Consider the following 14,289-nt stretch of genomic DNA (forward strand, 5'->3'; position numbering starts at 1 on the left):
TAGTATAACAAGAATAATTGCCACCAGCGTGAAAGGTATGGTCATTTCTACGTTGCAGGCAACCAAGGCTTCACTCTGGGGCGTTGCTCCACCACATCGAATAGTTAGGGCCTAAGACGTCAACGCCAGAAACATATGATACAGTAAAAATACAACAGTCTTTCCATCGTATAACAGGAATAAATGCAACCAGTGTGAAGGTAATGGTCATTTCTACGTTCCGGGCAACATAGGCTTCACTCTTGGACGTTGCCCCACCAGATCGAATAGCTAGGACATTAGAAGTCAATGCCAGAAGCAGAAAATGCAATAGAAATGCAACAGTTTTTCCATCGTATAGCATGAATAATTGCAACCAGAGTGAAATTAATGGTCATTTCTACGTTTCGGACAGCCTAGGCTTCACTCTAGGGCGTTGCTTCACCAGATCGAATGGTCAGGGCCTAAGCAGTCAACGCCAGAAGTATAAAATACAATAAAAATACAACAGGTTTTCCATCGTATACCATGAATACTTGCAACCAGTGTGAAAGTTATTGTCATTCCTACGTTTCGGGCAACCTAGACTTCACTCTAGGTCGTTACGCCACCACATCGAATAGTTAGGGCCTTAGAAGTCAACGCCTGAAGCACAAAATTCTATAAAAATACCACAGTTTGTTCGTCGCATAAAAGGAATAATTGCAACAAGCGTGAAGTTAATGGTCATTTCTACGTTGCGGGCTGTTTAGGTTTCACTCCAGGGCGTTGCTCCACCACATCGCATAGTTAGGGCCTTAGAAGTCAACGCCCGAAGCATAAAATGCCAAATAAATACAACGGTTTTTCCATCCTATAAAACGAATAATTGCAACGAGTGTGAATGTTATGGTCATTTTTACGTTCAAGGCAACCTAGGCTCCACCCTAGGGCGTTGGTCCACCAGATCGAACAGTTAGGGCCTAAGAAGTCAACGCCTGAAGCATAAAATACAATAAAAATACAACAGCTTTTCCATCGTATAACAGGAATAATTGCAACCAGTATGAAAGATATGGTCATTTCTACATTCCGGGCAACCTAGGCTCCACCCTAGGGCGTTGCTACACCAGATCGAATAGTTAGCGCCTTAGAAGTCAACGCCAGAAGCATAAAATACCATAAAAATACAACAGTTTGTCCATCGTGTAACAGGAATAATTGCAACCAGTGTGAAAGTAATGGACATTTCTACGTTTCGGGCAACCTAGGCTTCACTCTAGGGCGTTGCTCCACCACATCGAATAGTTAGGGCCTAAGAAGTCAACGCCAGAAGCATAAGATACAATAAAAATACAACAGTCTTTCCATCGTATAACAAGAACAATTGCAACCAGTGTGAAGGTAATGGTCATTTCTGCGTTCCGGGCAACATAGGCTTTTGGACGTTACCCCACCAGATCGAATGGCTAGGACCTTAGAAGTCAATTCCTGAAGCAGAAAATGCAATTAAAATGCAACAGTTTTTCCATCGTATAGCATGAATAATTGCAACCAGAGTGAAATGAATGGTCATTTCTACGTTCCGGACAGCCTAGGCCTCACTCTAGGGCGTTGCTCCACCAGATCGAATGGTCAGGGCCTAAGAAGTCAACGCCAGAAGCATAAAATACAATATAAATACAACAGCTTGTCCATTGTATGAAATGAATAATTGCAAACAGTGTCTAAGTAATGGTCATTTCTACATTCCGGGCAACCTAGGCTTCACTCTAGGGCGTTATTCCACCTGATCGAATAGTTAGGGCCTAAGAAGTCAACGCCAGAGACATAAAATACAAAATAAATACAACAGTTTTTCCATCGTATAAAAAGAATAATTCCAACCAGTGTGAAACTAATGGTCAGTTCTACGTACCCGGCTACATAGGCTTCACCCTTGGACGTTGCCCCACCAGATCGATTAGCTAGGACCTTAGAAGTCAACGCCAGAAGCATAAAATGCAGTAAAGATACAACTGTTTTTCCATCGTATAAAACGAATAATTGCAACCAGCGTGAAAGTTATGGTCATTTCTACGTTTCGGGCAACCGAGGCTTCACTCTAGGGCGTTGCTCCACCAGATCGAATGGCTAGGGACATAGAATTCAACGCCAGAAGCGTAAAATACAATCAAAAGACAACAGTTTCTCCATCGTGTAACAGGAATAATTGTAACCAGTGTGAAAGTTATGGTCATTTCTACGTTTCGGGCAACCTAGGCTTCACTCCAGGGCGTTGCTCCACCACATCGAATAGTTAGGGCCTAAGACGTCAACGCCAGAAGCATATGATACAGTAAAAATGCAACAGTCTTTCCATCGTATAACAGGAATAAATGCAACCAGTGTGAAGGTAATGGTCATTTCTACGTTCCGGGCAACATAGGCTTCACTCTTGGACGTTGCCCCACCAGATCGAATAGCTAGGACCTTAGAAGTCGATGCCAGAAGCAGAAAATGCAATAGAAATGCAACAGTTTTTCCATCGTATAGCATGAATAATTGCAACCAGAGTGAAATTAATGGTCACTTCTACGTTTCGGACAGCCTAGGCTTCACTCTAGGGCGTTGCTTCACCAGATCGAATGGTCAGGGCCTAAGCAGTCAACGCCAGAAGTATAAAATACTATAAAAATACAACAGGTTTTCCATCGTATACCATGAATACTTGCAACCAGTGTGAAAGTTATTGTCATTCCTACGTTTCGGGCAACCTAGACTTCACTCTAGGTCGTTACGCCACCACATCGAATAGTTAGGGCTTTAGAAGACAACGCCTGAAGCATAAAATACAATAAAAATACAACAGTTTTCCATCGTATGACAGGAATAATTGCAACCACTATGAAAGATATGGTCATTTCTACATTCCGAGCAACCTAGGCTTCACTCTAGGGCGTTGCTCCACCACATCGAATAGCTACGGCCTCAGAAGTCAACGCCAGAAGCAGAAAATGCAATATAAATATAACAGTTGTTCGATCGTATACAATGAATAATTGCAAACAGTGTTAAAGTTATTGTCATTCCTACGTTTCGGGCAACCTAGACTTCACTCTAGGTCGTTACGCCACCACATAGAATAGTTAGGGCCTTAGAAGTCAACGCCAGAAGCATAAAATACAATATAAATACAACAGCTTTTCCATTGTATAAAATGAATAATTGCAAACAGTGTGGAAGGAATGGTCATTTCTACGTTCCGGGCAACCTAGGCTTCACTCTAGGCCGTTGCTCCAGCACATCGGATAGCTACGGCCTTAGAAGTCAACGCCTGAAGCACAAAATTCTATAAAAATACCACAGTTTGTTCGTCGCATAAAAGGAACAATTGCAACAAGCGTGAAGTTAATGGTCATTTCTACGTTGCGGGCTGTTTAGGTTTCACTCCAGGGCGTTGCTCCACCACATCGCATAGTTAGGGCCTTAGAAGTCAACGCCCGAAGCATAAAATACAAAATAAATACAACGGTTTTTCCATCCTATAAAACGAATAATTGCAACGAGTGTGAATGTTATGGTCATTTTTACGTTCAAGGCAACCTATGCTCCACCCTAGGGCGTTGTTCCACCAGATCGAACAGTTAGGGCCTAAGAAGTCAACGCCAGAAGCATGAAATACAATATAAATACAAAAGTTTTTCCTTCGTATAAAACGAATGATTGCAAGAAGTGTGAAGGTAATGGTCATTTCTACGTTCAGGGCAACCTAGGCTTCACTCTAGGGCGTTGCTCCACTACGTAGAATAGCTACGACCTTAGAAGACACCGCCTGAAGCATAAAATACAATAAAAATACAACAGTTTTTCCATCGTATAACAGGAATAATTGCAACCAGTATGAAAGATATGGTCATTCCTACATTCCGGGCAACCTAGGCTCCACCCTAGGGCGTTGCTCCACCAGATCGAATAGTTAGCGCCTTAGAAGTCAACGCCAGAGGCATAAAATACCATAAAAATACAACAGTTTGTCCATCGTGTAAAGGGAATAATTGCAACCAGGGTGAAAGTAATGGACATTTCTACGTTTCGGGCAACCTAGGCTTCACTCTAGGGCGTTGCTCCACCACATCGAATAGTTAGGGCCTAAGAAGTCAACGCCAGAAGCATAAGATACAATAAAAATACAACAGTCTTTCCATCGTATAACAAGAACAATTGCAACCAGTGTGAAGGTAATGGTCATTTCTGCGTTCCGGGCAACATAGGCTTTTGGACGTTGCCCCACCAGATCGAATAGCTAGGACCTTAGAAGTCAATTCCAGAAGCAGAAAATGCAATTAAAATGCAACAGTTTTTCCATCGTATAGCATGAATAATTGCAACCAGAGTGAAATTAATGGTCATTTCTACGTTCCGGACAGCCTAGGCCTCACTCTAGGGCGTTGCTCCACCAGATCGAAAGGTCAGGGCCTAAGAAGTCAACGCCAGAAGCATAAAATACAATAAAAATACAACAGGTTTTCCATCGTATACCATGAATACTTGCAACCAGTGTGAAAGTTATTGTCATTCCTACGTGTCGGGCAACCTAGACTTCACTCTAGGTCGTTGCGCCACCACATCGAATAGTTAGGTCCTTAGAAGTCAACGCAAGAAGCATAAAATACAATATAAATACAACTGTTTTTCCATTGTATAAAATGAATAATTGCAAACAGTGTGGAAGTAATGGTCATTTCTACAATCAGAGCAACCTAGGCTTCACTCTAGGGCGTTGCTCGACCAGATCGAAAAGCTAGGGCCTTAGAATTCAACGCCGGAAGAATAAAATACAATATAAATACAACAGCTTTTCCATCGCATAACAGGAATAATTGCAACCAGTGTGAAAGTACTGGTCATTTCTACGTTCCGGGCAACCTATGCTTCACTCTAGGGCGTTGCTCCATCAGATCGCATGGTTAGGGCCTAAGGAGTCAACGCCAGACGCATAAAATACAATATAAATACAACAGCTTTTCCATCGTATAAAATGGATAATTGCAACCAGTGTGAAAGTAACGATCACTTCGGCGTTTCGGGCATCCTGGAGTTAACTCTGAGGCATTGCTCCACCAGGTCGAACCGTTAGGGCCTAAGAAGTCAACGCCGGAAGCATAAGATACAATATAAATACAACAGCTTTTCCATCGTATAAAACGAATAATTGCAACCAGTGTGAATGTTATGGTCATTTCTACGTTCCGGGCAACCTAGGCTTCACTCTAGGGCGTTGCTCCGCCAGATCCAGTAGCTACGACCTTAGAAGTCAACGCCAGAAGCATAAAACACAATATAAATGCAACAGTTTTTCCATCGTGTAACAGGAACAATTGCAACCAGTGTGAAAGTTATGGTCATTTCTACGTTTCGGGGAACCTAGGCTTCACTCTAGGGCCTTGCTCCGCCAGATCGAATAGCTGGGGCCTAAGATCTCGACGCCAGAAACATAAAATATAATATAAATACAACAGTTTTTCCGTCGTATATAATGTATATTTGCAACCGGTGTGAAAGTAATGGTCATTTCTACGTTTCGGGCAACACACTCTTCACTCTTGGACGTTGCCCAACGAGATCGAATAGCTAGGACCTTAGAAGTCAACGCCAGAAGCATAAAATCCAGTAAAAATACAACAGTTTTTCCATCGTATAGCATGAATAATTGCAACTAGTGTGAAAGTGATGTTCATTTCTACTTTCCGAGCAACCTAGGCTTCGCTCTAGGGATTTGCTCAACCACATCGAGCAGCTACGGCCTTAGAAGTCAACGCCAGAAGCATAAAATACAATATAAATGCAACAGTTTTTCCATCGTATAACAGGAATAAATGCAACCAGTGTGAAGGTAATGGTCATTTCTACGTTCCGGGCAACATAGGCTTCACTCTTGGACGTTGCCCCACGAGATCGAATAGCTAGGACCTTAGAAGTCAATGCCAGAAGCAGAAAATGTAATAGAAATGCAACAGTTTTTCCATCGTATAGCATGAATAATTGCAACCAGAGTGAAATTAATGGTCATTTCTACGTTTCGGACAGCCTAGGCTTCACTCTAGGGCGTTGCTTCACCAGATCGAATGGTCAGGGCCTAAGCAGTCAACGCCAGAAGTATAAAATACAATAAAAATACAACAGGTTTTCCATCGCATACCATGAATACTTGCAACCAGTGTGAAAGTTATTGTCATTCCTACGTTTCGGGCAACCTAGACTTCACTCTAGGTCGTTACGCCACCACATCGAATAGTTAGGGCCTTAGAAGACAACGCCTGAAGCATAAAATACAATAAAAATACAACAGTTTTTCCATCGTATGACAGGAATAATTGCAACCACTATGAAAGATATGGTCATTTCTACATTCCGGGCAACCTAGGCTTCACTCTAGGGCGTTGCTCCACCACATCGAATAGCTACGGCCTCAGAAGTCAACGCCAGAAGCAGAAAATGCAATATAAATATAACAGTTGTTCGATCGTATATAATGAATAATTGCAAACTGTGTTAAAGTTATTGTCATTCCTACGTTTCGGGCAACCTAGACTTCACCCTAGGTCGTTACGCCACCACATCTAATAGTTAGGGCCTTAGAAGTCAACGCCAGAAGCATAAAATACAATATAAATACAACAGCTTTTCCATTGTATAAAATGAATAATTGCAAACAGAGTGGAAGTAATGGTCATTTCTACGTTCCGGGCAACATAGGCTTCACTCTTGGACGTTGCCCCACGAGATCGAATAGCTAGGACCTTAGAAGTCAATGCCAGAAGCAGAAAATGTAATAGAAATGCAACAGTTTTTCCATCGTATAGCATGAATAATTGCAACCAGAGTGAAATTAATGGTCATTTCTACGTTTCGGACAGCCTAGGCTTCACTCTAGGGCGTTGCTTCACCAGATCGAATGGTCAGGGCCTAAGCAGTCAACGCCAGAAGTATAGAATACAATAAAAATACAACAGGTTTTCCATCGCATACCATGAATACTTGCAACCAGTGTGAAAGTTATTGTCATTCCTACGTTTCGGGCAACCTAGACTTCACTCTAGGTCGTTACGCCACCACATCGAATAGTTAGGGCCTTAGAAGACAACGCCTGAAGCATAAAATACAATAAAAATACAACAGTTTTTCCATCGTATGACAGGAATAATTGCAACCACTATGAAAGATATGGTCATTTCTACATTCCGGGCAACCTAGGCTTCACTCTAGGGCGTTGCTCCACCACATCGAATAGCTACGGCCTCAGAAGTCAACGCCAGAAGCAGAAAATGCAATATAAATATAACAGTTGTTCGATCGTATATAATGAATAATTGCAAACTGTGTTAAAGTTATTGTCATTCCTACGTTTCGGGCAACCTAGACTTCACTCTAGGTCGTTACGCCACCACATCGAATAGTTAGGGCCTTAGAAGTCAACGCCAGAAGCATAAAATACAATATAAATACAACAGCTTTTCCATTGTATAAAATGAATAATTGCAAACAGAGTGGAAGTAATGGTCATTTCTACGTTCCGGGCAACCTAGGCTTCACTCTAGGTCGTTGCTCCAGCACATCGAATAGCTACGGCCTTAGAAGTCAACGCCTGAAGCACAAAATTCTATAAAAATACCACAGTTTGTTCGTCGCATAAAAGGAATAATTGCAACAAGCGTGAAGTTAATGGTCATTTCTACGTTGCGGGTTGTTTAGGTTTCACTCCAGGGCGTTGCTCCACCACATCGCATAGTTAGGGCCTTAGAAGTCAACGCCCGAAGCATAAAATGCAAAATAAATACAACGGTTTTTCCATCCTATAAAACGAATAATTGCAACGAGTGTGAATGTTATGGTCATTTTTACGTTCAAGGCAACCTAGGCTCCACCCTAGGGCGTTGTTCCACCAGATCGAACAGTGAGGGCCTAAGAAGTCAACGCCTGAAGCATAAAATACAATAAAAATACAACAGTTTTTCCATCGTATAACAGGAATAATTGCAACCAGTATGAAAGATATGGTCATTTCTACATTCCGGGCAACCTAGGCTCCACCCTAGGGCGTTGCTCCACCAGATCGAATAGTTAGCGCCTTAGAAGTCAACGCAAGTAGCATAAAATACCATAAAAATACAAAAGTTTGTCCATCGTGTAACAGGAATAATTGCAACCAGTGTGAAATTAATGGTCATTTCTACGTTCCGGACAGCCTAGGCCTCACTCTAGGGCGTTGCTCCACCAGATCGAATGGTCAGGGCCTAAGAAGTCAACGCCAGAAGCATAAAATACAATAAAAATACAACAGTTTTTCCATCGTATAACAAGAACAATTGCAACCAGTGTGAAGGTAATGGTCATTTCTGCGTTCCGGGCAACATAGGCTTTTGGACGTTACCCCACCAGATCCAATGGCTAGGACCTTAGAAGTCAATTCCAGAAGCAGAAAATGCAATTAAAATGAAACAGTTTTTCCATCGTATAGCATGAATAATTGCAACCAGAGTGAAATTAATGGACATTTCTACGTTCCGGACAGCCTAGGCCTCACTCTAGGGCGTTGCTCCACCAGATCGAATGGTCAGGCCCTAAGAAGTCAACGCCAGAAGCATAAAATACAATATAAATACAACAGCTTTTCCATTGTATAAAATGAATAAATGCAAACAGTGCCTAAGTAATGGTCATTTCTACATTCCTGGCAACCTAGGCTTCACTCTAGGGCGCTATTCCACCAGATCGAATAGTTAGGGCCTAAGAAGTCAACGCCAGAAGCATAAAATACAATATAAATACAAAAGTTTTTCCTTCGTATAAAACGAATGATTGCAGCAAGTGTGAAGGTAATGGTCATTTCTACGCTCCGGGCAACCTAGGCTTCACTCTAGGGCGTTGCTCCACTACGTAGAACAGTTAGGACCTTAGAAGACAACGCCTGAAGCATAAAATACAATAAAAATACAACAGTTTTTCCATCGTGTAACAGGAATAATTGCAACCAGTATGAAAGATATGGTCATTTCTACGTTCGGGGCAACCGAGGATTCACTCTACGGTGTTGGTCCACCAAATCCAATAGCTAGGCCCTAAGAAGTCGACGCCAGAGACATAAAATACAAAATAAATACAACAGTTTTTCCATCGTATAAAAAGAATAATTCCAACCAGTGCGAAACTAATGGTCATTTCTACGTACCGGGCTACATAGGCTTCACCCTTGGACGTTGCCCAACCAGATCGATTAGCTAGGACCTTAGAAGTCAACGCCAGATGCATAAAATACAGTAAAGATACAACTGTTTTTCCATCGTATAAAACGAATAATTGCAACCAGCGTGAAAGTTATGGTCATTTCTACGTTTCGGGCAACCGAGGCTTCACTCTAGGGCGTTGCTCCTCCACATCGAGCAGCTACGGCCTTAGAAGTCAACGCCAGAAGCATAAAATACAATATAAATGCAACAGTTTTTCCATAGTATAAGAGGAATAATTGCCACCAGTGTGAAAGATATGGTCATTTCTAAGTTCCAGGCAACCAAGGCTTCACTCTAGGGCGTTGCTCCACCACATCGAATAGTTAGGGCCTTATAAAACAACTCCAGCGCATAAAATACAATAAAAATACAACAGTTTTTCCATCGTATAAAAAGAATAATTGCAACCAGAGTGAAAGTGATGGTCATTTCTACGTTCCGGGCAACCTAGGCTTCACTCTAGGGCGTTGTTCCAACAGATCGAATAGTTAGGGCCTAAGAAGTCAACGCCAGAAGCATAAAATACAAAATAAATAGAACAGTTATTCCATCGTATAACAGGAATAATTGCAACCAGTGTGAAAGTGATGGTCATTTCTACGTTCCGGTCAACCCAGGCTTCAATCTATGTCGTAGCTCCACCACATCGAATAGCTACTTCCTTAGGAGTCAACGCATGAAGCTTAAAATAGAACAAAAATACCTCAGCTTTTCCATCGTATAACAGGAATAATTGCATCAACTCTAAATGTAATGGTCATTTCTACGTTCCGGGCAACCTATGCTTCACTCTAGGGCGTTGCTCCATCAGATCGCATGGTTAGGGCCTAAGGAGTCAACGCCAGAAGCATAAAATACAATATAAATACAACAGCTTTTCCATCGTATAAAATGGATAATTGCAACCACAGTGAAAGTGATGGTCATTTCTACGGTCCGGGCAACCTAGGCTTCACTCTGGGGCGTTGTTCCAACAGATCGAATAGTTAGGGCCTAAGAAGTCAACGCCGGAAGCATAAGATACAATATAAATACAACAGCTTTTCCATCGCATAAAACGAATAATTGCAACCAGTGTGAATGTTATGGTCATTTCTACGCTCCGGGCAACCTAGGCTTCACTCTAGGGCGTTGCTCCACCAGATCCAGTAGCTACGACCTTAGAAGTCAATGCCAGAAGCAGTAAATATAATAAAAATGCAACAGTTTTTCCATCGTATAAAACGAATAATTGCTACCAGTGTGAAAGTACTGGTTATTTCTACGTTCCGCGCAACCTAGGCTTCACTCTAGGGCGTTGCTCCACCAGATCGAATAGTTAGGGCCTAAGAAGTCAACGCCAGAAGCATAAAATACAATAAAAATACAGCAGCTTTTCCATCGTATAAAATGATTAATTGCAAACAGTGTGAAGGTAATGGTCATTTCTGCGCTCGGGGCAACCTAGGCTTCACTCTAGGGCGTTGCTCCGCCACATCGAATAGTTAGGGCCTTAGAAGTCAACGCCAGAAGAATAAAATACATTATAAGTAGAAGTGTCTATCCATCGTATAAAATTAGTAATTGCAAACAGTGTGAAGGTAATGGTCATTTCTTCGTTCCGGGCAACCTAGGCTCCAATCTATGTCGTTGCTCCACCACATCGAACAGCTACGGCCTTAGGAGTCAACGGCTGAAGCATAAAATAGAACAAAAATACCACAGCTTTTCCATCGTGTAACAGGAATAATTGCATCAACTCTGAAGGTAATGGTCATTTCTACGTTCCAGGCAACCTATGCTTCACTCTAGGGCGTTGCTCCATCAGATCGCATGGTTTGGGCCTAAGGAGTCAACGCCATAAGCATAAAATACAATATAAATACAACAGCTTTTCCATCGTATAAAACGGATAATTGCTACGTGTGTGAAAGTACTGGTCATTTCTACGTTCCGGGCAACCTAGGCTTCTCTCTAGGGTGTTGCACCACCAGACCGAATAGTTAGGGCCTAAGAAGTTAACGCCAAAAGAATAAAACACAATCTAAATACAACAGCTTTTCCATCGTATAAAACGAATAATTGCAACCAGTGTATAGGTTATGGCCATTTCTACGTTCCGGGCAACCCAGGCTTCACTCTAGGGCGTTGCTCCACCATATCGAATAGTTAGGGCCTTAGAAGTCAACGCCAGAATAATAAAATACAGTATAAAAACAACAGTTCTTCCATTGTATAGCATGGATAATTGCAACCAGTGTGAAAGCAATGATCATTTCGGCGTTTCGGGCATCCTGGAGTTAACTCTGAGGCATTGCTCCACCAGATCGAATCGTTAGGGCCTAAGAAGTCAACGCCGGAAGCATAAGATACAATATAAATACAACAGCTTTTCCATCGTATAAAACGAATAATTGCAACCAGTGTGAATGTTATGGTCATTTCTACGTTCCGGGCAACCTAGGCTTCAGTCTAGGGCGTTGCTCCACCAGATCCAGTAGCTACGACCTTAGAAGTCAAAGCCAGAAGCAGTAAATATAATAAAAATGCAACAGCTATTCCATCGTATAAAACGAATAATTGCTACCAGTGTGAAAGTACTGGTTATTTCTACGTTCCGTGCATTCTAGGCTTCACTCTAGGGCGTTGCACCACCAGGCCGAATAGTTAGGGCCTTATAAAACAACTCCAGCGCATAAAATACAATAAAAATACAACAGTTTTTCCATCGTATAAAAAGAATAATTGCAACCAGTGTGAAAGTGATGGTCATTTCTACGTTCCGGTCAACCCAGGCTTCACTCTACGGCGTTGTTCCACCAGATCGAATAGTTAGGGCCTAAGATGTCAACGCCAGAAGCATAAAATACAGTATCAAAACAACAGCTTTTCCATCGTATAACAGGAATAATTGCAACCAGTGTGAAAGTAATGGTCATTTCTACGTTTCGGGGAACCTATGCTTCACTCTTGTACGTTGCCCCACGAGATCGATTAGCTAGGATCTCAGAAGTCAACGCCAGAAGCACAAAATACAATACAAATAAAACAGTTTTTCCATCCTATAAAACGAATAATTGCTATCAGAATGAAAGTTATAGTTATTTCTTCGTTTCGGGCATCCTAGGCTTAACTCTGAGGCATTGCTCCACCAGACCGAATACACAGGGCCTTAGAAGTCAAATCCAGGAACATAAAGTACAATACAAATCCAACGGTTTGTCCTTCGTATAACAGGAATAATTGCAACCAGTGTGAAGGTGATGGTCATTTCTACGTTCCGGGCAACCTAGGCTTCGCTCTAGGGCGTTGCTCCACCACATCGGACCGCTACGGCCTTAGAAGTCAACGCCAGAAGCATAAAATACAATATAAATACAGCAGCTTTTCCATCGTATAAAATGATTAATTGCAAACAGTGTGATATTAATGGTCATTTCTACGTTCAGGGCAACCGAGGCTTCACTCTACGGCGTAGAACCACCAGATCCAATAGTTAGGGCCTAAGAAGGCAACGCCAGAGTCATAAAGTACAAAATAAATACAGCAGTTTTTCCATTGTATAAAAAGTATAATTCCAACCAGTGTGAAACTAATGGTCATTTCTACGTACCGGGCTACATAGGCTTCACCCTTGGACGTTGCCCCACCAGATCGATTAGCTAGGACCTTAGAAGTCAACGCCAGAGGCTTAAAATACATAATAAATACAACGGTTTTTCCATCGTATAAAACGAATAATTGTAACGAGTGTGAAAGGTATGGTCATTTTACGTTTCGGGCAACCTAGGCTCCACTCTAGGGCGTTGTTCCACAAGATCGAACAGTTAGGGCCTAAGAAGTCAACTCCAGAAGCATAAAATACAATATAAATACAACAGTTTTTCCATCGTATAAAACGAATGATTGCAACAAGTGTGAGGGTAATGGTCAATTCTACGTTCCGGCAACCTAGGCTTCACTCTAGGGCGTTGCTCCTCCACATCGGACAGCTACGGCCTTCGAAGTCAACGCCAGAAGCATAAAATACAATATAAATCCAACGGTTTGTCCATCGTATAACAGGAATAATTGCAACCAGTGTGAAAGTGATGGTCATTTCTACGTTCCGGGCAACCTAGGCTTCGCTCTAGGGCGTTGCTCCACCACATCGGACAGCTACGGCCTTCGAAGTCAACGCCAGAAGCATAAAATACAATATAAATACAACAGTTTTTCCATCGTATAAAACGGATAATTGCTACCAGTGTGAAAGTACTGGTTATTTCTACGTTCCGCGCAACCTAGGCTTCACTCTAGGGCGTTGCTCCACCAGATCGAATAGTTAGGGCCTAAGAAGTCAACGCCAGAAGCATAAAATACAATATAAATACAGCAGCTTTTCCATCGTATAAAATGATTAATTGCAAACAGTGTGAAGGTAATGGTCATTTCTGCGCTCCGGGCAACCTAGGCTTCACTCTAGGGCGTTGCTCCGCCACATCGAATAGTTAGGGCCTTAGAAGACAACGCCAGAAGAATAAAATACATTATAAGTAGAAGAGTCTATCCATCGTATAAAATTAGTAATTGCAAACAGTGTGAAGGTAATGGTCATTTCTTCGTTCCGGGCAACCTAGGCTCCAATCTATGTCGTTGCTCCACCACATCGAACAGCTACGGCCTTAGGAGTCAACGGCTGAAGCATAAAATAGAACAAAAATACCACAGCTTTTCCATCGTGTAACAGGAATAATTGCATCAACTCTGAAGGTAATGGTCATTTCTACGTTCCAGGCAACCTATGCTTCACTCTAGGGCGTTGCTTCATCAGATCGCATGGTTTGGGCCTAAGGAGTCAACGCCATAAGCATAAAATACAATATAAATGCAACAGCTTTTCCATCGTATAAAACGGATAATTGCTACCAGTGTGAAAGTACTGGTCATTTCTACGTTCCGGGCAACCTAGGCTTCTCTCTAGGGTGTTCCTCCACCAGACCTAATAGTTAGGGCCTAAGAAGTTAACGCCAGAAGAATAAAACTCAATCTAGATACAACAGCTTTTCCATCGTATAAAACGAATAATTGCAACCAGTGTAAA

The sequence above is a fragment of the Calliopsis andreniformis genome, unplaced genomic scaffold (assembly GCF_051401765.1).
Source record: "Calliopsis andreniformis isolate RMS-2024a unplaced genomic scaffold, iyCalAndr_principal scaffold0007, whole genome shotgun sequence".
Classification (NCBI taxonomy): domain Eukaryota; kingdom Metazoa; phylum Arthropoda; class Insecta; order Hymenoptera; family Andrenidae; genus Calliopsis; species Calliopsis andreniformis.